The sequence below is a fragment of the Lissotriton vulgaris genome, chromosome 6 (assembly GCF_964263255.1).
Source record: "Lissotriton vulgaris chromosome 6, aLisVul1.2, whole genome shotgun sequence".
In the NCBI taxonomy this organism is placed as follows: Eukaryota; Metazoa; Chordata; class Amphibia; order Caudata; family Salamandridae; genus Lissotriton; species Lissotriton vulgaris.
Window position 1 is genome coordinate 1,896,437,912 of NC_141694.1, and position 25,191 is coordinate 1,896,463,102.

Consider the following 25,191-nt stretch of genomic DNA (forward strand, 5'->3'; position numbering starts at 1 on the left):
CACTTACACCCTCATAACTTTTTGTCCCTGTAAGGTATCTATGCCAAATTTGCTTCTATTTTTCCATCATCCTGCGTATTATAAAGGTATCAGGTGTTGATGGATTCCACAGAAGAGGACTGAGAATTTAGCCAAATTACAGCTACATTTTGGGTTTTTGGGGAAAAATGAGGAAAAGGTGCTGCAGAAGAAAGCATCTGTTTTTTTTCCCCTGCAAATGGAATCAATGAAGGGTTTGCGGTGCTAGAGTCACAATCCTCCCAGCAACAATCAAAATTGAATAAAAACAGATATTTCAACACTGATTTGACACTTTATTGGGACATGGCCCATTTTAACTTTTTTTTGTGATTTCATCCTCTTTCCAATTAGTGGTGGAAATGTTCGTGAAACCCATGGTGGATACCAGAAAGCTATAGATTTTTGAAAAGTAGTCACACTTCTGAATTTAGCAAGGAGTCACTTGTGTAGATCCTTCAAGTTTTTCCTATAGAAAGTAACAGTTGAAATAAATATTGAAATTGATTTTTTTTAAACTGCCATTTGTACATTTCATTTTCATCTGTAACTTCTTCCAACTATGCCAGATATTTTTTAAAGCAATACTTCATTACATTCACTGAACCATTCTGGTTGCAGGGATATACAGAGTTTGTAGGTTCACCAAGAATCCGAGGTACTCAGAGCCAATAACTGAGCTGCACCTTGTAATGTTTTTTTTATTAACTACCAGGTATATAGCAATTTATCTCGTAAAATATAAAGAGTGCAAAATAGGTATAAAGGAAAACTATGTGTTTCTGAAATAGGCATAAGATATGGAGTTTAGGAGCAGCTTGTATTTACACATCCCTGAGTTGATGGCTACACATACTATTATGTGAATTAGAGGGCATTTCATAAAATTACTTCTTTCTTACAACAGTCTGACATTTGAAATGCACAAATGCCGAGGTAGACAATTGTTAATAACACTAATCTGTATTCCCGCAAGTCTCCTGATAAAAATCAATTTTTTCCATTGAAAACTGACCCTTTTTTGCAAAATGCCTAGCTGTGAATATTGCGCAAATATTAAACATACATGCTTAACCTTTTCTACAAAAAAACGTTGAAACGTGAGCCTAATCAACTGGCCAAAGTTTTTTTTTTTAATGATCGTTATTAATTTGAATAGCAATTGCTGTGTGGATACTTGCCTCTGTGTAAGAAAATCGAACAGTTTAACTAAAGAATATATATCTTGACGGTATGTAGAACACTATACATAAGTTCTTTTGAAGACAGCGTTTTTTGTGGATCAATTTAATGATACCGTTAGGTCGATGTATGTTGTGCTTATCAATGAATTGGTTTGAGTGAACAAAATCTGCTTGCATAACGTACGTCCTTTTCCATCAACAGTTAGTAATTTTCTCATCCATTACACCATTGGCTTGGGAATGGTTAAAGAAAAAGAAATAGAAGCTGGTCCTAGCAATGACATTTTATTAGTAAGTGTCTGTTTTCATTTACATTGTACCCATTCTATAGGTTCTATCTAGGATCCATTTAGTGACTATTATGTCCGTCTATCACTCAATTTTGAGATGGTACCTCTTTGATTTGGTCCTCTTTCTATAGGGTTTGGGGGCACCACAACTGCTCAAATATAAAGAAATTAGTTTTGTGACTTGTATAGCCAATGGTATATTGCTATAACAAGTAGGAAGGGTCTGTTGCATAGAGAATTGTTTTAGATTTATTGAAATAATGATGCCCTATATCAGGGGTCTCCAACCTTTTCTGTAGCGAGAGCTACTTCTGGTCAGTCAAGTTCATCGTGAGCTACTTAAGGCCAAGCAACTCGCGCATTTTTCTGAGAGACCCCCCACGCCCACCTGTAAGGGAACTACAATGTTTGAACTACTGTTGGCTGCACAACCACTGAGTGCAGTTAGTGTATTGATGAGGGCAAGCGGGTTATTTTTTTACTGAAATGAATTTAATAATATCCTGGAAAGCCAAGTGACTTCATATGGGTTGTAACACTTTCAGGCAGTCCACTCCAGACTTTTAGATTAAATTTTGCATCGTGACATTTAGAGCCCAAAATTGCAATACTAAAAGCACATACACAAGGCCCACAATGCAACGTGGAAATTGAAAATGGACATATATTTTTATAAAGACACATTAACACCTTGCTCTTCCAGCCTTCCTTTGTATTAGTTAGTGTTACTTAAATTACAACATTTTTGATTCAAAACTTCCAGAATTTTTAAAAAGTATCCCTCTTCAAAACTGCATTTTGTGATTTGTGCATTCACACACGTCGAAAGCTATTCTCACTGCAGAGAATGGGCGAGTTTTTGTGAACTTGACCGGATGAACTACCACCACGTTTAACCCACCTTGACAGTCATGCGTTGTGACAGCGAGATAACTATTTATCTACTGATTCAAGATGTTTTATGTGTAATATGATAGTGGGACAGAGTGCACCTTGGGGCCTCCTACCTCTGCTGCTTCCACCCTGGCAGCATGCACACTTGGTACATAATGGATGCGGAGCGAACACCCACCGTCATCAAGAACACTTGACATAATGGATCATTATATAACAGTTAACTTCCCTCCACATGATGGCCACTTTTTAACTTTCTGACAAGCATTGCATCACCCTAAAAAGGATCTGGCATGAGACTGAATGCAAACAGGCAGCAAGCATGTCCAATCATGTTTTATTTAAGTGAGCCTTAGTTTTTGGAAAGTGACACTATTGGAAACACTGTTTTTAACATTTCAGCTAAACCTGGGTATTTTAGCATGTATTATCTTTTATCCAATTGAAGTGTTTCTCTGCAAATTAAGAATTCTATATGTATGATTTTAGTCAATGGTTTGCATTTAACATTGATACCCTCTTGAAGTGGAAATACAAATTACTTTCTGTTTCATTGTAGTGTGCAAACATGAAGCCTAATTGAAACACCAGAGATCATGAATGTCATAAACACAATATATTTCATGGCAGCGTTCTCATCTGTTTTTATTGTGTCTGGTTTCATGTGCCCTGAACTGAATTGAGCTGCGCACCTACTCAACTATCAGGCCAGATTAGGAGTTTGCTACGGGTGTGGAGCTGATGAGGCCTGCGCAGGGCTCCTTAAGCTTACCTGCCGCTCCGGTCGAACTGGTGGCAGGCTGAACAAAGCAGATGGGAAAGGTACTAGTAGCAGTTTAATACTGCATGCGCCACCTGCACGCTTTCCTCGCACCGGCCGCTCTGCTCCTCCATGCCTGCTGCTCTGTACTCTGTACTGGCACTCAACGCGCAGGATGAAAAGTGCGGTGCCAGGGTTTGAAAGGAAGGTGGCGGCGGCGCAGAGGCTACTGGAGGATTGACTTAATACTCTTTGTCCCACCCCTCTTCAGTTAAGCCAATCGGAGCTGCTTGTTTGGCTAGGGCAGACAACGTCTACACATCTACAATGGAAAAAGGCCGAAGTGTTCCAACAATGTCAATGGGCAACTAAATTGCGACGCTATCAGCGCGAGCTACCTAAGGGGCATTGGCGAGCTACCGGTAGCTCGCGATCGACCGGTTGGTGACACCTGCTCTTATATGATGTTTTTATATTAAATGAAATGTATCTTTTTTAAATAGATGTTAATTATTGTATTCTTAAGTTTGCTTATTATGTTTTTCAGATATAATTTGTGGCTCGTGAGGAAGGCGTTTTTTTAGAACGCCGAAATGCGCATCGAGAGTATTAACTACCACTTTTATTCCCTTTTAATAATTGTGTGATTATATTTTAAAGAATTGTATGATTTATATTATGCTTTGTGATTTTCTTTATGTAATGTAGATGTATAGTAATATTTGTCTTTTAACATGAGAAGCCATTAAAAATGATATAATTTTATACAGAAATAAATTTGTCAGGTTCTTTTTTGCAACTACCCTTATATTTGTTAGATTCTTTTTCACGTACACATTGTTTATTTCCCTTTCGTATGAATTATTAGTTCTAATCAGGGGGTCCTTGCTTTTTACATTACATTTTTTTAAACTAGACACCCAGTGGAATCCAGGATTAGGTGACATGTGTGGCTCTCACCAGGTTCTGTTACCCAGAATCACTTGCAAACTCTAAATGTATCTAAAATTTTGGGCCATAGCTCAGCCAGAAAATAGGGGCACCTAGCAAACGTGTACATTTTTTAAAACTAGGCACCTATGGGAATCCAGGATGGGTGATTTGTGTGGCTCTCACCCGGTTCGGTTACCCAGTTTTCATTGCAATCCTCAAAATTTGTCTCAAAAAACATTTTCCTCAAATTTCTGTATTGGAATATTCTTGAATCTGCAGAGAGCCACCAACTGCCTTCCAACTACCATTCACTAAAATCTTCTGATAAAAATGGTACCTCACTTGTTGAGGTGGGCCTAGTGCCTGTGACAGGGAAGGGTCCAAAACGTATTGTAGAGACATCCAAAGTATCTAACACAAAACAACCTGGTTTTACAAGGGATGCATGTGCGGTTTTGGTCCCCGGCTCGGTGCCCATTTAGGGAAACCTTCGAAACCTAGACATTTCTGAAAACTAGACACCCGGGGGATCCCAGGGAGGTGTGGCTTGTGTAAATCCCCCCAAAGTTTTCTTACCTAGAATCCTCTGCAAACCTAAAAAATAGCTAAGAATGATATTTTCCTCGCGTTTGTGTGGGTTCTAAATGCCTGCACACATTTTTTACCACCCAGCTTTCTCCTTGGTCTCCAAATAAAAAATGATACATCACTTATATGAGTGGGCCAAGTGCCTGCACCAGGGAAGGGACAATAATGTGTAGAGTTTGAGGGGGAACCAAAAGGACAGTTTTTAAAAATACTTTTTAGGCTAACTCTACATTGGGTACCCACACAAGAAAGGTATAATTTATCGGGAAGCTGAGGGGAACGCTGAGTGGTAGGAAATGTCAACGCAATGATCCCACACAGAAATGTAAGGAAAATGTGATTTCTTTAGCTAAATTTGAAGTTTGCAGTGGATTCTGGGAAAGAAAACGTTGGGGATCCATGCAAGTCACACCTCCCTCGAATCCCCTGGTGTCTAGGTTTCAGAAATGTCTGGGATTGGTAGGTTTCCCTAGATGGTCGCAGAGCCCTAGATCAACAAGCATTGGCATAGTCAATAGGTCTCGCCTTTGGGACCTTCGAACGTTTTTGGCCACAGCGATTGGCTTTTGCAATGTTTTTAAGGTACAGCACCACTGTACAGTTGCTCTACAGCACCACTCTACAGCACTACTCTACAGTACCCCTTTACAGCATCATTCTAAAGCATCACTCTGCAGTACCCCTTTACAGCACCACTCTGCAGCACAAGTTATGGTAACTTTTTAGAAACTGTGGACATTAGTAAACTGCACCTTCCTAGGTATGTACACATAGGTTACCAGTGAAGCATTTAGGGTACCTCTACATTGCAAAAAAAATAAATCAAGATGTGTGTGGGCAGGTTGTATAGCACGCCCCCACATGTGTTTGAAATGCATTAACACCTTGCTTCTAAAAGACAACCAACTGAAGCCGCCAACAAGTCTGGAGTGGTATGAAGCATTCCAATAGTTTGTAAATGGGATGTAAATGTGGCTTTGATCAACTTGCACATATGGGGGCTGTTTAAACTACAGGCTGGCAATTGCCTTACACAGAAACAAATATTGTACAAAAGTTAATATTCCGTTTACGCAGTAGCAATTTTGTTTGTAAAAAGTGTCACGAAAATCTCTTTCCAAAACTGCTTCCTTTTTAGACCCACTCTTTAAACCTATATGCTAAAATTAAAGAAGTTAAAGAAATTAAATGAAATTAAATGAAAGGGAAAATGTATAAAGCGCGATGGTTACCCTGAGGCATCCCAGCGCTACAGACAGATGCGAGCTGATGAAAGAAGAAAGTTAATCAGGGTGAGAGAACAGTAGAGTTTTTAACTGTTTGCGGAAACAAAGCAGATTGGATTCTGAGCGCATGTTGAGGGGAAGAGAGTTCCAGAGTTTTGAGGCATTATAAGAAAAAAGAACGCCCTCCACTTCTGGATTTTTTAATCCTGGGGACTGTTTCCAGCGAGGAGGATGCTGATCTAAGATGTCTTACAGGTTTGTGTGGGGTGATCAGAGAATGATTTATGGATGGACTAGTTTTCCAGTAGGCTTGGTGGGAAATACAGAGAGTCTTCAACTCGATTCTACGCCTCACTGGCAGCCAGTGTAGGGTCCTCAGATCGGTCTTTATTGGAAGATGCCGGGGGATTTGAAGTAGAGTCCGAGCCGCAGAATTCTGCACCACCTAAAGAATGTTAAGAGTGAGTTGGGGGGCATCTAGGTACAGGGCTTTTCCGAAGTCCAGTCTGGATAGGACTAGGCCTTGGACCATTATTTTCCTCGCTTCGAAGGGTACTAAGGGGAGGATCTTCCGAATTAGCCTGAGAAGGCCGAAGCAGGTTGCAGAGAGTTTGGTGGCTTGGGCATTAAAGCGGAGGATTTATCGAGCCGTATACCAAGGCTCTTGATTTTTTCCTTAGGTGAAGGAGGCGAGCCTGAGGGAGGCCAGAGTGATTTGAGAGCTAGTGGGGAGGGATTGCCTAAAAACATTAGCTCGGTTTTATCACCGTTCAATTTTAGGTATGACCGGGTCATCCAGTTTGAAACTTCTTCCAAGCAGGTCCTAAGGTTGTCAGGGGTTGAGTTGGTTGAGGGAGACCACCAGCTGGGTGTCGTCCGCGTATGTGATGATTTTAATACCGAATGGACGGACCTCCTCAGCTAGTGGCCCCATGTAGACATTAAACAATGTAGGGCTCAAGGACGAGCCCTGAGGGACACCACAAGGAAGAGACTTGCTTGGGGAGATGGGAGAACCCTCAAATACCTGAAAGGAACGGTCGGTGAAGAACGATTCAAGCCAAGAAATGGCCATGCCCGAGATCCCGATGTTAGTAAGCCGTAAGAGAAGTGTGCTGTGGTTGACAGTGTCCAAATCGGCACTAAGGTCCAGGAGGATTATGGCCGCTGATCCTCCCTGGTCCAAGATCTTTTGTGCCTCCTCTGTCACTGCCAGCAGCGCAGTTTCTGTTCCATGCCTGGGACGAAAGCCGGTTTGGGAGTCATCGAGTAGATGTTTAGATTCGATGAAATCTACCAGAGTGGCATTTGCAAATTTTTCCAGTACTTTGCTCATCCAAGGGAGCAGAGGGATGGGTCTGTAGTTTTTTAACTCGGACTGGTCGAGATTAGGTTTTTAGGTCTCGTAGCGAAAACAGTGCGTAAGCGCTGTGTCTCGCAAGAGATCTTTTGTCACTGACTGTGCTTCCCAGGAGACAGTGCCGTCCGCGCGCATTTCCTGTTGAAGGAGGTGATTTCCGCGGGCCACGCTCTCGCGAGCGCGCTCAGCCGCTGTCTCCTGAGAAGCTTCAAACACGCATGCGCATACACGCATGCACACCCACATCCACCTTTTGTCTCCACCCGAGTCCTTCCACCGAAAACAGAGCCCCACCAATCCGAAAGCCGCCCGCCCCCCCCACCCCGCAACAGATGCGCACCTCTAAAAACTCTCCAGCAAACGGGCCCCTTATGCTGTTGCTACTCCGCTAATCTTGTGGGAAATGCTCTTCACCTCGCTGATCTTCAATTGCCCACTATCCCAGCACCTCTCGCCCCCCTTCGAATGCCGCCCAGTGCCACGCCCGCTCTCTCCTTTGCCCACTATACTGCACCCACCCCTCCCCCACCTCGCCTCACACTCGGTCTATGCCGCACCTCTTCTCCTGACAATTCCCCCAAGCGCCAATGCACGCACGCACATACACAAACACACACATACACGCGCACACACACACACGTGCACCAAGCCCCCCCCCATCGCGCACACACACACACACACACGAGCGCACCCCCCCCCCGCTGCCCCCCCTACAAGTAAGGGCACTTACCGCCACTCCAGAGATCTGCAGCCCCACGTCACCGCTGTCTTCAGATTCTAAAGTCAATAAATAGTCACGGATAGGCAGCCGAATATCCTTGGATAGATTTTGCTGGTAGTATCACAGAATGTTAAGCAAGCCCTTCAGACAGCCACTGGTAGTGGGGACCCTGCTACTGCCCCAACCAAGGTCTCATTGCGGCTTAGCCAGTAACAGAGCTATGGCAGTGAAGCGTCTCAGTGCTGGACTCAATGGCTTGATATACCCCAGAATCTGAATCCATCGTATGTTTAGTCAGGGTGGAGATTAATGCAAAAACAGCCCCTCAGAATCCATCAACGACAGTACAGTTCCAAGCTACGTGTACAGAATTGGCATGGTCAGCTGGCCCTTTGGGACACTGATGTGACCTTGCAGGATCCAACCTTCCTAGGGCCTTGGATGTGGTGTCCGTGCGGTGCAAATACTTATAATGGAGCATCTTGTGTCTGTGGTTGTTAGAGACCAATTTGGTCTGCGTACAGCAGTAAAGCCAGGTGTTGTCTGGTTTACACACACACACACACACACGAGCGCCCATGCACACATGCAAATACATACAAAGACACCACCAAACCCCCCGCAGCAGCACACACAGAGACACACACACACACAAGCGCACCTACACACGCACACACACACACACACATACAGAGACCCCCGGCCCCCGCCCCCTCCCCGACCATACACAGAAGCGCACCCCCCCTACAACTAAGGCCCAACCGCCACTCCGGACATCTGCAGCCTCCGTGGGGCTCTTTCTCTGGCCAGGCACTCCGTGGGCTTCACAAAACGGAAGTCCCGCCCCACGATAGGTTTCGTTTTTGCCAGCGTGCGCGCGCACGTCTTGTCTCTTCAGGCCGGCTTGCACAACTTCCTGCAAAGCAACGCGGCTTTGTGCAAAGCTCCGGCATTTCCCAGGTCTATGATGGACGAGCTCATCCGGTCAAAGATTTTGCTTTGCTTTCTGACACTTGCAGTCCTGTTACTGCTGTATTAGAATTCCGCACTACACGTTCCAGAATGCAAATCTGCGTTCTACAGCACAGCACCGCAGCAGCTTCTCTGGGGTATTGCAGAAGCTGGAAGCTCTACTCCTTTGGTACATGTGGTATGAGTTTCAAAATTAAAGGCACAATTAGGGCACCCTTCCAGTTGCACACATAGTTTCACTTTAGCTCCCCCGTGCTGTAGTGTGTACAGCCCACGTGATTCCTCTGCTGCACACATGGTTCGTCTGAAGAATCTCTGGATACTCTGAGGCTACAGTATCTCAGGGCGACGGAGGTAAGTCCAACTTTGGGAAAAGTGCTTTTTGTTTTGAGGGGATTGCCACCTTTGTGTGATCCGCAAAGAAAGGAATTATTTTTACTCTTTTGTCCACTCAAGCCGCTGGCATTACATGCACTTCCCTTTATGCTTCGCTGCCTAACGTTGTCATTTCCACCCCTTGGCTGACCTCTCTTTCCCTACTTACACCCAGGTCTCTGCCCCCATACTGTTCAGGTTTCTGCTCTGCACCCCTCTCCTGTCATTCTTTCTGTCTCCTCTTCATCCCCCTCTGGATTGCTCTACATTCCGCACCAACTTTTTTTTTTTTTACACTTTGTGGTCAAAGACTAGCCCAGTTATAAATACTAATTGACACCCTGTCCTCCACGCCTTTTATTTGGTTTCACTTTATTCACGTTGAAGACTGCATCAGAATGACCGGATGCAGCCAACTCAGCCCCTTACCGGGATTTATACAATTTAAATTCTGCTTTGCTGGTGAACATGAATCCATATCACAGGAGACGCTGGCTTCTAAATATTGTGTTTTCAAAACATCCCAGTAAAATAACCAAAATCAAACTAATTAGGTAAAGCTGCGTGTCGCCATTTGGCCACTTTGTAATTCCCCCAAATTTTTGTTTGAAACCATACCTTTTTTGCTTCAATTGGGTTACTTATAATTCCTATGTCCACCCTTTGCTGGAATTACCAGGCAAAGCCCTGAGAACTCACTATTGGCTAGAAGGTGGCATAGGGAGAGCTACCTGCAGGGCTCATACTCACTGTGACAGGCAATAATTGACTGTCTAAGTGAACTGTGCTTCCTAAATCCATTATTTCACTTGTATATTCGTACTGGAACAGTTACTCCGCTGTCCCCTACATCGTCAATATTGTAGTACAATCTCTTTTCAGCAGGACCGCTGTAATCGTAATGTCCAGTGCAGCCCCTTTCAGAAGTGATGCTCTACTCGTAGTGGGCAGCAGTAGCCCATTCCAGTATGGCTCCCACTTTCATGATAATATTGTGGTCTATGATTGCCTAATACAGCCCAATCTTTTCTGTCATAAAATGCTGTAAACTTCAGCTGCTACTATTCAATATAATGATACTGAATTCAATCACGTGGGAAGGCTGAAAGACTGAGTTGGTACTGCTAACTATAAAAGTTTTTATGGAGGTTTATCAGTACATACCAATGGAGCTGCCATAATTTCTGCGAGATGGTACTTGCATGTCTGCTGTACTGCCTTATTTATAATGAATTGTTATAACTCTTGCCCGCAGTGCTGTTGTATTTTAAATGCAATAGTACCACTACTTTTATGCAGAAAGTACATATTTAGTGCTTATGTAATTATAAATGCTCAGTATTTTTACACCTAAAATGGTCAGGCGCAAATATGACAAACCTTAAAAAGTTGCTTATCACAAATCATTTAATGTAAGCAGAAGACACGAATTATAGAAAATACCTTTCAATTTATTAGTACTTTATACTGTGCTGATAAAATGTCAAAGTACAGGAATTTACTGTCCGGCCCTACATTTTGTTCCCCCTCACTCACTCAGTGCCCTTTAATAAAATATTGGGTCTCGTTTTATGTAACGCTGTCCGTTTTTAGATTGTCTTCATCACCCAGCTGGTGCACAACGCCAAACAGCTCACCTTCTCACTTCTTGCACATAAAGGTATCACAAACACTCATTAAGAAGCTAGTGACACACATAAATTCACCCGGGAGTCCTGGGATGCTACTTTTCCAACACCCTGCACACTGTGAACATAAGGTGTAAGCATACTCGTGTGGTTGTTGGTAGTTTTAGCTGCATAGAATATGTGAAAATATGTCCATAACACAGAAAATGTGACTACCGAGCATATAGTATAGTAATATGTACTTTGGAACCTTTCTGTCTATGGTGATCATTTTTCGTGTGATTTTCTCCTACAGTGCTCCCTAGTTTTTTAGAATACATTTACTTTACTACCAATTCTTAATTTGTTCTCCTCACACACCCCCACACACTCACACACACACACACACACACACACTTACTCTCCTATCACACATATAACACACTCCTTTCACTTATACATACAGCACACACACACTCCGATCACTTACACAAAAACTCACAGTCCACACACACGCATACACTCCTATCATTTAGACATACAGCATTCACACAAAATAACCCACCGATTATGTTTTGGGAAACTGAAGGCAGTGCATTAAGCTGCAAGCGTGGCTTGGAAAAAAAGATGGCTGCTTGTCGTTTGGAGGTACTAGGCCTTGTGGGCGAGAAACTTTAGTAACACCAATACAGACTTTGCAAAAAATGTAATGCAACCCATTGTCATATACAATGCCAATAACTCAAACTTTAATGCTACGAGACCTATTGCATTGCAAATGCTTCTTTTAAGAGGGCCCTAACCATCGCGCGTTTCCAGGGTAATGGAACAACACATGAGCCTATGGAGGAATTCAGTAGGTTAAGTAACTGTGGGGAGAATGGTGTCGTTGACCATATTCATAGAGCGTGGGGGGACTGGGTCATTAGGAGAGCCTGATTTGACCTGAGGTATTATGGAGTTTAATAGAATAGGGCTGAGTGGCGGAAAGGGTTGGAGGGTGGCCGTGGGGTAGGTGTCAGAGATAGGGGGTGCCGGAAAAGCAGAATAGATTATTTGAATTTTGTTCGAGAAGAACTCTGCTAAATTGTTACAGCGGACTTGTGCATTGCCCGGATCTAAGGGCTGCTCTGGGCGCTTCAGGAGGGTTTTTGCGATCCTGTAAATTTCTTTTGGTTTGGATGCCACTGTATTGATTTTTTTCTGCGAAAAAAATCGATTGGCCCGTTTTGATCTCCTTTTTATATGCTCTGAGCAGGAGTCTGTAGTTGCTTTTATTGACAGGGGAGAAGTCTAGTCTCCATTTCCTTTCAACTTGTTTGCATTTGGTTTTTAGTTCCCGAAGTGCGGGGGAGTACCAGGGGGCCGTCTTGGAGCTCCGCTTAGGATCCGTGCAACTTAGGGGGAGTACCAAGTCTTGAGAGTTGGAGATCCAGCGGTTGAAGTCCCCATTAGCTGAGGTGGGGTTAGAGTTGTCAGGGGGTCTGGTATTCACCAGGGTCGACCCCCAGTCATCCAACAGCAGTTTGGACCAATTCCTACGCATAGAGCTATGAGCTTGTGAGAACGGAGGACGTTTGGAGACCGTCCAAGTGATGGGGATCAAATAATGATCTGACCATGGAAATGGGGAGGGAGTATGGACGACCAGTTCCGGACAATTACTAAAGATGGGATCGAGGAGGTGGCCTTTCAAATTAGTTGAATTAGTTACTAACTGGGTCAACTGCAGGGCAGCTAGACTGGCCAGCAAGTGCCAAGCAGTAGGGTTGGTAGGATCGTCAAAATGGATATTAAGGTCACCCAGGAGAGTGAAGTTAGCTGGCGTGGTTGCTAGACAAGCTAGAGTTGACGGAAGGTTGGAGGTGAAGTCACCCAGGAGTCCAGGAGGGCGATATACGAGGATTCCTGAGAACGTGTTAGTAGGGGAAAACTCTATAACAAATTAGATGCTTTCACAATCCGGAATAGGGTGATGAGAGCTACGGCACTGAAATGTGTCCCGGAAGATAATGGCTAATCCCCCTCCCATCCCGGTTTTACGGTCAAGGTGAATTATCTGGTACCCAGGAGGGATGGCCTGAACCAGATCCGGTTCGGAATCATTGGTGAGCCATGTTTCGGTCAGAAAAATGGTATCCGGGTCATGGTCCTGAATGAGAAGATTGATTTCTAAAGAATGTTTTACCATGGATCTACAGTTTAGAAGGTACATCTTGTACGTTATTGGAAGGGTTTCGTTAGGAGGCAATCCCAGAAAGTAAAAACCACACCCGGGGCAAGTGGACTGGGGGAGGCTGGGTCCCAAGAGGGACCACAGGGTTTTTGGATGTTGGGCCTAAGGTCTAGGAGCTTCCCGGAGCTGAATGATGTGAGAACTGGAGCGCACGTCCGCAGCGCGTCCTGTTAGGTGTGGCCATTTAAGTGGATGGTGTCAGGAGTGGCGAGCAACTAGTCCGCTGACCCACTCCTCACTTAAGATGGTGGCTACCCACCTGACAGCACCTAGTCGGCTGCGGTGGTAAAGTGCGAGCGTGAGGAGGTATGTGCAATTGAGCCACACAAACACACAAGAATGAAACAAAGAACGTGAGTTTAAAAATAAAGGTTAAAAGATTCAGCGATGTTGCATTCCCGGCTTCCGCCTCAGGAATGGTGAGCTAGCAGGTCTGCACGCGTCAGGAACAGCGCGGCTTTTAAGTGGATGGTGGCGGGAGGGGCGAGCAACTAGTCCGTCGACCCACTCCTCACCTAAGATGGCGGCTACCCACCTGACAGCACCTAGTCGGCTGCGGTGGTAAAGTTTTAGCGTGAGGAGGTATATAAAAATAAAAGGTTAAAATATTCAGCGATGTTGCATTCTTGGCTTCCCCCTCAGGAATGGTGAGCTAGCAGGCATAATGTAGCATTGTGGAGGTGGGGAGTAGGCCCTTTCTATTGAATGCACGTCATTAGCAGTGTTAATGTGAGCAGAGCGCATCCTGGAGCTATCCCACAGCCTTATCAGTTGTTATACCCACTGTGCATCTGAGGAACCAAATGTTGATGTGAAAACTTCCTGAGGAGGAGCATGTTAAACATTAGAAATTTAAAGCAGGTCTAGAAATTAAAGAAGTGAGCAAACGTTTGGGAATGCCTAAACTTCTTGATAAACACATTGTTTTTCATGTTTAAAAAATATTGCATTACCTCTTGCACTTAAATAAAAAGATATGGAAAGAAAAAAATATGTACGGAAAAGAAAACCGAAATAGACATTATAGAAAGTAGTGTACAGAAACAAAAAACTAAGACACAGTAAGACAGAAAGAGGTGTAGATAGATACGGAAGCATAGACAGAGATACAGAGAAATAGAGCGATAACAGGTTATCAAGAAAAACACACGTGGGGAGGAGCCAAGATGGCGACCGGAGCGGACCTGTAGGCTCCCGGCTCCGCCAGTCCGTCGCTGCCGTGAATATATCCTGCGCCTTAATCCTGACGACCTCGATGGCAGCGTGTGTGTGACACGACGCTGAGTACGACGGTGCCCTCCCGGCCCCCGGACCTGCCCGGCAGCCGGAGAAATCGGCTCCTGACTCCCGGCCCCGGACCTGGTAACAGCGAGCTCCCCCTCCCGTGTCTCCTGACCCTGCTGCCGGCCGAAGTGCCCCGCTGGTACACAAGGTGGTGTGCTTGGCGCTGGCCCCGAGAGGCGCGACTTGAGCCTGGTCGCGGGACACGCTGAGATGCGGGCGGCAAGGGGGCTGTAATTGCAGAGCTGCGGAATTCCACCACAGCGGAGCTTCTAATCGAGGTGGCTGAAGCGAGGGCGTGACGGACATCTTGGATTGTGCTTTGTCTGCGGACCCCATGCCCCGCTGCCTAATATTGCCGAGTGAAACGTAGCTGACCCGCATTGCTTGGGGCGCGGAGTGTCATCCACGGTTAGTGAAACGAGGGGGTGCGCTGGCTCTACCCTACGCCTGCTTGCGATGGCCGAGGGTGCCATCATGTCCTGTGGAGACTTCAGCCCCTCCGTGTCGAGGTCCAGTGCCGCCCTGGCTGCAGAACTACCCGCGCCACTGAAGATCCCCCGGGGGTGCAAGTACGGAGGTCTACGGTCCGATATATCTCTTAGCGCTGTCTTTTCGGCATTGTGTGAGCTCCGCGTAGAGGTGCGACATTGCACTCGGGAACTGGGCGACAAACTGGACCGGATGACACCATGGTCGAGCTTGAACATCGGTGGCCCTGAACTGCATGGCGACCGCCTATCACTGTCGGCAGCGTGTGAAGCGCCGGGGACCCCCCCAATAAGCGGTGCATCTGAACTCCCTGAATATCCTACGGACGCCCAGGACCACCTGACTGACGACAGCCCTCAAAATACTTTGTTTCTCCTCCAGGAGTGGATTGATACGTTGTGGCCAGACTCTCTAGTGTGGAATCCCCGAGTACTGCTTGCACCGTCCTGGCTGCCTTTTCTTTCTGCGCGGTGCTTTTTGCTTCCCCGGATTGAATTGTTAAGTATGCCTGGTGTGTTTGAAGTGCTTTCTGCCGCAATGGACAGACTTTCTGCTGACTCATCGTGGCCATTTTGTGTCACCGCTTTGTTGAGCCTTGCCCTCTCGCCATTTTGCTTCCTTGTTTCGTGGTGGGCGGGACTCGCTTGGACATCGCGACGGTGGGACTATCCGCGTTCAGGACAGGGCTAGGTTGCATTTCCCGATATTGGCTGCTGGGCGGGCGGGTCGGGAATTGGGCTGTATTTGGTTTTCCAGTCTGCTCGTATGTCGCTAAATCGTGCTTCGCTCCTGCATTGTTTCAATTCCTGCAGTCTATTCTGATTATGGGGGGCGAATGTTGTAAGACTGGCGGAGACCGGGTTGCCTGGAAATGTACCTCCTCCCTCCCTTCTCTCTCCCCTCTGAGAGTTGAGGATTAGGGTCTCCTTCTCTTCTTCTCTATGCCAGGGGGCATGTTTTGTCTTCTTTGTGCCTTTTCTCCTTTCCCTTCTTTCTCTTCCTTCTTCTCGCTATATTTCGGGTTTATGGGGCGACAGACGCACGGCAGGGGGGGGGGGCAGGCCGTAGCCTCCGCATGTGTGTAGGGTGGGGGGTTAGAAGTTAGAATATAGTTTATTTCTATGGTGCCTTCTCCTTTTTCTCTATTTTTCGGTTCAACTTTGGTCGGGATCCTTGTCTAGTTTTACTAGGGGTTGGGGGCGGTAGGGTTCGGGTGACGTATGTGTGGGGTCTCTCTTCTGACTCTGTAGATAATTGCATTCCTGCCCGGGGGGAACTCACTGTTGGCGGTCCAATCCTGTGCATGTGTTTAACTATGGTGCTGCTCCCCCTGCATGGATCCCTCTTTTTCTTTCAGATGACTTTGTGAATTACGATGTGATACATTGCTTGCTTAAAAAACCTTAAAATTAACCTTCATTAATCCTGAGACGTGGTGTTCCGAAGTGCACAGTTTCTTTGAATGCTCGCTTGTACAATAGCTAATGCTATGTCGCCGTAATGCTGCTTTGGTGCTCAATGGTGTTCGTGGCCGGCCGCGAGGTTGTAGGCCCGTATTTGTTTGACTTTGAAGCGCAATAAAGGTTTTCAAAAATTAAAAAAAAAAAAAAAAAAAAAAAGAAAAACACACGTGTTTTATTTTAGCGAGTGTGCCTGTGTTTCTAAACCGCATAACTGTGACAGCACAGTGTGTGAGAGAAGCCAGTAGATGGTAGGGCTGGGACAGAGTGAGTAACTTCAGCGCTCAAGCAGAGTGCGCCCTGAAGCCATCCCATGGCCTTATCATTTGTTATACCAACTGTGCACCAGCAGGACACAGATGTAAATGCTAAGACTATGCTGTAGGAGGGCTTTTTTGTTTTTTAAAACCTATTGCTTAAAACAAACATGTGTTTGCATTTTAAAGATTGTGCCTTTGTTTTGGACCAGTACTACACAATGTGGGAAAAGGCAAATAGTATTACGCATTTGTGGAGGGTGAGGGGGACGGGAGGGGATTGGTTTTAATTAAACGTGTTTATAAAATAGGTGTAACCGCGCATCTACTAAAAATTTTAGGAACACATCATCAAAGAGCCCCTTCACTGTTTTAACTACTGCTCATTCAGAGACTGCACTTCAAAACAATAACAGGCTACATGGAGCTAGAGGGAAAAACGGTGGAAGCGTCCACAGATTTCTTTAATTAACAGAGTGCCCGCTTCTCTCAGAGTCGTGCAACGGGGGAGGGGGAGTGTCGGAGCGTATTTACTGTTGGACTTGGCCCTTTTCGCAGGGTCATCATGATCTTTTTGCCTTCCTCCTATATTTTTTCTACACCTGTTGTTGGCTATTTTTTTATTCTGGGCACTTTACCACTGCTGATCAGTGCTAAAGTGCATGTGCTCTCCCTATTGCAAATTGATGTATTAATCAGTGGTTCCATGTTTGGCTATCTGGTTTACTTGTCAGACCCTAGTACTGTGCACTGAGTGTGCCCAGGGCGTGTAAAAATAAAATGCTGCTGGTGGGTCTGCAGCACTGGTTAAGCCACCCACAGAAGCAGCCTTGTAAAATGTGTCTAAGGTCTGCCATTGCAGAGCCTGCGTGCAGTCTGGTACTGTCATGCTGTCTGGGCAAGTACACCCACTTGCCAGTCCCTAAACCTTCCCTTTTCTTCATATCAGACACCCCTATGGTAGGCCCAAGTGCAAGGGTGCATTTTAAGTATAAGGTAGGACAAGCCCTGATGTTTGTGGCATGTCCTAATAGTGAATTACAGCCATTTTCGTTTTTCACTATTGCAAGGCTACCTGTTCTCCATAGGCCAGAATGGGCTGTTAGAATTATTACATTTTATAATCCTAACTGACTTAGAGAACATGGTAGAAATTCGAGTTTAGTATGCCTGAACTCAGAATGATAAAATACATCTTTTAGTGAAGTTGGTTTTAACATTCTGTGTTTGCAAATAGCACTTTTAGAAAGTAGGTATTTGCTTGCCTAACCTTTCAAGCCTGCCTCTGCTAGGTTGTGTATTCCTTGTCTGGAGTTTGAGTGACAGGGCTGGGGGATTCCAGGAGACAGAATGAGTCTGCCCAGTGGTGAATAGAGAGATCTGCATCTAGATGGGAGGTAGGAGTTGCACATGGGACCTGAATAGGACTGTGCCTGCCCCCCACAGTGCTGGCTCCACCCCCTGTGGTGCGTCTGATGTCTCTGCCCTGCACTATGAACGGAGAGAAGGAATCATGTCAACAAAGTGCTCCAGGGCTGTGCATTCCCTCAACAACGCTGGCTCCACCTCCTGTGGGGCGTCTGATGTTTCTGCCCTGCACTGTGAAAGAAAAGGAGGAGTCATGTCAACAGAGTGTTCCAGAACTGGTTTGGAGTGGGCAAAGGCCCCTCTGCCTTCAGAGGAGAAAGGATTTTGGGGTATAAATATTGGGACCGTGCTCCCAAGAACTTAGATCACTTTTGGACTACAAGAAGAAACCATTCCTGGGGAGAGGAACCTGAAGACACTGAGGAGAGACTATTCCCAAGCTGAAGTGCTGCTTGGGAGATTGGCCTGCAGCGGTTGCCTTACTGCCAAAGGAAGGAGAAAGGAACTTTGTGTACTTTGCTTTCAACTTGTGAAGGATCTCCAAGGGCTTGGAAAAAGAGCTTGCCTCCTGCTGAAGTCTCAGGGACATCAGACTTCAACTCCCAGCTCCCCAGAGTCCTTGTGGAAGTGCCTGCTGCTGTTTTGGGCCTTCTGAGGAACTGCGTGTCGCAAGGAGCTGGAAGCACGACTCAACGAGAAGAAGCGTGTCGCCATCGCTGTGCCTGCCGTCGCACATCCGGAGAAGGAGGGTGTTGCTGCTGGAATGGTGGCTCTGCACCGCATCGGAGAGAAGCGTGCCGCAACGAAGAGGAAGCGGGTCGCCGTCGCTCCTGCTGCCGTTGCAACTCCAAAAAGGAGGGTGTCATCGCTGTGGTTGTCTCGCAACGAGGTCGGAGCGTGTCGCCGTTGATGTGCCTGCTGGCGCACAATCCGGAGAAGGAGGGTGTCGCCGCTGGAACTGTCGCATTGCACCGCATTGACCAAGAGCATCTCGCATCCCCGAGAAGCATTCCGACGTCGGAGCTGCTGCCGTCACATCTTGAATGTCGCCGCGGTAGTTGTCGCATCGAGCGGAAGCTTCACGTATCGTGGGAGAAGAGCGTCACCTCTGGAGCTGCCGCATCTTGGATGTCGCCGATGTAGTCCACGCATCAAACCGAGAATCTTCTTGCATCCCCGAGAAGAGGGCCGCATCTGGAAGATCTTCATGTCTTTATTTCTTTGTATCTGATTTTTGGCGCATTTCCCATTGCTGCGACATTGCTTGTTGTGGAAGCGCAACGCAACTTAAGGTACATTGGCGCAGTGTGTCGCATCTAAGAACTGAACTGAAAAGTAATCATAGAGTGTATTTTTGTCGTTTATGGTCTTGTGGTAACTCTATATAAAGTCTGCTTATTTTTTATATTTGTGTGGTGTCCATTTGTAGTGTTGTCACAGGGTTGCTGTATCTGGTTACAACTGCTTAACTTACAATGCCTCTGAAATAAAGCCTTGGCTGCTCTTGCCACGCTACCTTGAGGGTGAGCAGGGGTTATTTTAAGAATGTAATCCCTGACTGGAGGAGAGGGTCCCTATTTGTCACAAGTACCTACCTGTGCCAACTAGAGACCCCAAAATCTAACATTTACCATATGAAAAGGCCCCAAATCATCAAATATTTTTTATCCAAAATGTTAATTTATTAAATATAAAGAAATAACTGATATGCACGCAAGACTTCCATGTGTGTAATTTTTAGTTTGACCTGCTTCTGACCCATGATTCAGGGATGTTCACAGATCCTTGATCTTCCTCCTCCCCTTCGTTCATGTCCGGGCTGCGAGCCTGAAGGCGTTAAAGGCAGGTGTTGAGCAGCTGCAGGAGCACTGACTACAACCGGGACAGAGGCAGCGCTGTGTGTGCTGTGGAGGCGCAGACGGAGTAAGGGAGGGTGGGGGTTGGCCCAATATAGAAAGGAAAAATTCAAAACACACCATGAAGCTGACTAGAGGTCTACTAAAAAAAACAAGCATTGTTAGCACTGTGCTGTCCAAAGTATGAAGCACGTTTTGGAGTTTACCACGCTTCATGTTTTAGACAGCACATCGCTATCAACGCTTGTTATTTTAGTGTGGGATAGCTAAAATAAACAAGCATTGTTATCACCCTGGTGTCCAAAACATGAAGCGGGTGTCAGGGAACAAAACATGAAGCGCGGTGTTGGAGTTTACCGCACTTCATGTTTTAGACAGCACAGCGCTATAAATGCTTGCTTATTTTAGTACGGGTTGCTAAAATAAATATGCATTGTTCGAGTCCTGCTGTCCAAAACATGATGGATCAAGCCCTGATCTTTGGACTGGGTAAGAGTGGTCTGCTTAATTCAGACACTCTGTTCATCACCACCCCCTTTTCTGAATCATTTTTGTCCACCATAAACGTGGAAGGGTATACTCAGATGCGAGTCCCTTGCTCATTGCACCATCAGGATTCAAGCAAGCCGGGCCGAAGACGGCTGAATTGCCAGAAACCGGTCCCCGGAAGCTTGTTTCCTTCCCAGTATAAGAATTGGATTGGTAGTTTGGTCTGCCCTGTTCCCATGATGCACTGGGCCAGGGTCAGACTAATTTGCATATAGCCAAGTTCTGAGCTGGGATGGTGCAGTGAGCAAAAAAACGGTGATGGATCAAGCCCTGATCTTTGGACTGGGTAAGAGTGGTCTGCTTAATTCAGACACTCTGTTCATCACCACACCCTTTTCTGAATCATTTTTGTCCAAAACATGAAGCGCCGAAGCGGGGAACGAAGGAGTGAGATGGACTACTGCTGCAGGGGCGGTGCACACTCTCATGGAGGTGTATCGATTCGACAAACTGCTACAAAATAAAGAAGCATTGTTAACATGAAGTGGTGTTCAAGAAGCGGGTGCGTGCCGATTTATAAAAGTGAAGTGAGGGAAATAAAAACTCACGACACTCACAGCACAGCACTGCGACTGGTGGTTGGGCCTAAATACAGGGCAGGACGAAGCCTGTGAAAAGACCAAAATAAAAAGCTTCTCGCACAAGCCCAGGAGTTGTTTGCCCGCGCATGCGAGCGCGCTAAAAGATAGCTTAATGAGCCATGACAAGAGAGAGGAGCAAGCCCAGGAGTTGTTTGAGCGCTAAAAGGAAGCTTAATGAGCCATGACAAGAGAGAGGAAGAAAGCCAGATGGCGTCTCTGCGCGTAACCGCAAGCTGTAGGCCACAAGCAAAAGCGTGTGGTTGGATTTTTAAAGCCCACTTACTAAATGTCTTGCCAGGCCAGTGCATGCGCTGGCTCAGGCGAGACCTAAAAACAAAGGTGCCCCCTTGCAAAACCAGGTCATTCTGTGAAAGGTAATTTTGATGTCTCCAGATTGTGGGCATATAATTGTAGATCTAAAAAACTGAACTAGAACTTGTTCTGAGCTGCATTACTAATAGCTGTAAACCCATGAATCTGACTTGAAATGTATTCTGTACTGCACTGTTGTATTTTTAAAAATAGGCAATAAGCAAAAGTGTTAGATAAACAAGTTTTGGGCCCTTCCCTTTCGCGGGCACTTGGTCCACCCACACAAGTGAATAACATTTTTGTCAGGAGACCTGAGGGAATGCTGGGTGGTAGGAAGTTTGTCTGGGCAGTAATCCCACACCTCTCCCACTCAGAAATGTGATTTATTAGCTAAATTTGAGATTTGCAGGGGATTCGGAGTAAGAAACGTTGAGGGATCCAAGCAAACCAGACTTGCTTGGACTTCACCTGGTGTCTAATTTTCTGAAAAGTCTAAGCTTGGCAAGTTTCCCTAGACTGCTGTTGAGCCCGGGCCCAAAAATGCAGGTGCCCCTCTTGAAAAAACAGGTTGTTCAGTGATGGATCATTTTGATGCCGCCACAATAAATTTTGGGCCCTTTCCTGTTGCGGTCACTTGGTCCACCCACGCAAGGGAGGTAGTACTTTTTTTGGGTTCTCACAGACATCTTTTAATATATTATTTTATTGGTATCTCAAGGAATTGTATTTTATAATCATTATTATCATGATAAAACTTACATTGAGTGACAGGATGATTTCCCAGGTGGTTTGATTAAACATTTTCTAACACCCCCCACCCTCCTAGTTGCTCATGTTTTGTTGCAGTTAAATGTTTTATATAGAGATATGGCAGTGGTGGCTGGCAGAGAACAGGGGTATGGGAGAAGGCCCAAAAAATAAGTGTTGTTATTGGTCGGAGCGAAGTGGTACAGCGCTCAGATGGGGACTTGGAGCCTGTACATGTTACCCACCAGGCTGCGCATTACAGCTTTGTCGGGATCATGCAAAGTGTGCATGACTGTTTGGCAGGCCCAAGATGGCCGGCCAAACAGAAGTGCAAACTAAAAACTCCTTCCCTTGTGACCGCAGCCCCGCCCTGCTCTAACCCAGCTCCATAGCTACAAAAAAAGAAAGTGATAATAGCACAGTTATTATCATTTTATTTTCCTTTTTTTCATTGCTCCAAGAGCCATGGGTAACCATCTGCGCTTTAGCGGAGGAGCCACCCTAGTAAGGTGGGGATGTCGCAGCACTCTTTGGTGCTGCACAGATGTAGTACTAGGTTAAGTGTTCTTGTGTCCGTCCTTTCAGTGCCACATTGTGACCGAGTGTCCTTATGTTTGTGCTAAGCATAGTAGCTTCTTGTCCAGGTTTGTTAGTAAGCCTTTTTTTTGCTCCTTTTTGTGTTATACCTTCTCAATGTTGGCTCAACCCCTTCATTTTGTAGGTCTAACAGCATCCGTCTCCACGCCACCAAGTAATCTTTCATTCCATCCCACATGATCCATCCTTACTTCTTCATCCACTGCCCACTCACACATATCTCGCACCCACTCTGCATAATCAGGTGGGTGTGCGTTCATCCATTTAATGGGGATCCGGCTTTTTGGGATAACTGACATAATATTGAACATGTTTTAAAAGGATACAAGGCGTCAATAATATTGATTAGCACAATATAGACACCAATAGTATTGTTAGAAAAATTATATAGACATGTTAAAAACATTTATAAACATACAAAACTTACCCCAAATATTAGATATTAATAAACACACACAACATACACAAAAAATCAATTAAAACACATTTTAAAGACATTTAAAAATATTATCATAAAATATATTAAATACACACAATTATTTACTATTTAAAGTATTATACCTAAATAAAAAGCATATTTATAATCGAAAAATATATAGTTCACATATAATATATTACACTACTTTAAAATAAATACATGCAATAACTTAATCTTAATTAGTGTTTTCCAAATATGGAAAGCAACCACCAAATCAATTAAAATAAATATCAAACAATGAAATATACACACTATTTAAATTAATAAATGAAATTAGAACACCAATTAATTAAACACTATTTAAATACACAAAAATTAAGCATTATTTTACACTTCAAACAAAACAGAAAGAAGGAGAAACTCGGCCTGATTGTTACCAGAACACAGGACTAGATTAGAGAGAACGCTATTTCCTGCTCCACAAACTAAGTAAAATAACACTTAGAAACTAATCCTACTGCTAGTCTTCTAAAAGCACTACTTCCAGAAATAAAATAATTAATATTTTTTTAATGTATATCTCCTCTACAGATAAATTGGAAGACATTCAAACGCCTACAGAAAACTGTGAAAAATCGACATATAAAGTATCAAACTGAAATAAATTAAAACAATTTGGTAAAGTACCCAAAAGAAGTCCAAGTTAATCCCAAATCCTCCCCCTTAATACACAGTTAAACAAAATTATTAAAATTCCTTTTTTTACCAACAGGAATCTTAGCAAGAAAACTAAAGGCAAACAGTAAATAACACCCATCAGCATTTAAAACATATTCAAATTCAATGTTGTAAGTATAAAATTGACAATGTATAGATTTCAGAAAATAAAACAGTACAGGAATATTATTTGTCATTTTTATACACATTTTTCTTAGCATTTGAAATATCACAATGACTGAAGGCGCCCAATTCATAACTTGACGAAAAGTAAAATTTTCACTATGTTATGTGGGGTATGTGTACACCAAAGAAAAGCAAACAGGAGACAAAGTCAACTGGAAATGTAGTAAATACTATTATGGGAGTGCTGCAACAAAGGAAATGACTGTACCCCCTAACGTTGCTGAAATTAAAGTTAGAAATGCTTAAGAAGATATAAAAGAAGCTAGCATTAAATAAGAAAAGTCTACAACAGAAGTACTTCGAGAAATACTCCCCAGAATCCCACGACATGCAACTGGCCAAATGCCATCTATTTTGTCCCTAAAAAGAACTAAAAAAGCTACTACCACCACCACACCTGTCCCAAAAACATTTGCAGAAGTAGAAATTCCCAAAGAACTCACAATTACACATAATGAAGAGCAATTTCTTCTTCATGATAACAAATCAACTGACAAAAGAATACTGCTACTAATTTACAAATACTCCAAACCTGTGAGACTTGGATGATGGACGGGACTTATAAAATATGTCCTAAACCATTTTATAAGTTATATACTATACATGCACTTTATCAACATACAAACAGCACTTTTCTATATGCTTTATTACCAAATAAGCAAAACTTCACCGATAATGAACCATTAACAAAAATTAAACAAGAAACCAATAATTATTTTCCCCCAAAAATAATCATTGACTTTGAACAGTCAATGATACAAGCAATACTAAAAACCTACCCTCACACAGCAATTCAGGGTTGCTATTATCATTTTAATCAATATGTTTGGAGACTTCTCCAAAAAGGGCCCGGTTCCGATCCAGCTTGGAAACCGTTCCGACCGACACGGACCGGGAATGCATTCCTACCGACACAAACACGCATTGTGCGAGCGGGGCACAAATGGATGACCAGCACATACAGGGATCAAGCTGTCTGAGTGAATTGGTCGGAAAAGAGCCCTACGTGAACGACTCGTACGTTGCAACATAGCTTAACGTGAATGGGACCGGCTCGGAACTACCCCCGCAAATGCTGATAAAAGCATGCGTTGCGGTGCGGTCAACTGAACGTCTCCGTCATGCTCAACTAAACACAACAGAAACGGAGAGAAAAAGCTCATACAAGCATTGTCAAAGGCAAAAAAATAAATCAACTATGTATGA

The 25,191-nt window shown here is 44.6% G+C and overlaps 2 protein-coding genes across 2 annotated transcripts in view; one reads left to right on the forward strand and one right to left on the reverse strand.

Annotated features, from left to right (window-relative positions):
* LOC147709815 (uncharacterized) overlaps positions 1 to 25,191 on the forward strand; it is a 1,100,435-nt gene that overhangs the window by 828,911 nt on the left and 246,333 nt on the right. The gene's annotated exons all lie outside the window — the stretch shown is intronic.
* Positions 1 to 25,191, reverse strand: part of LOC147709819 (uncharacterized) — a 62,483-nt gene that overhangs the window by 11,522 nt on the left and 25,770 nt on the right. The gene's annotated exons all lie outside the window — the stretch shown is intronic.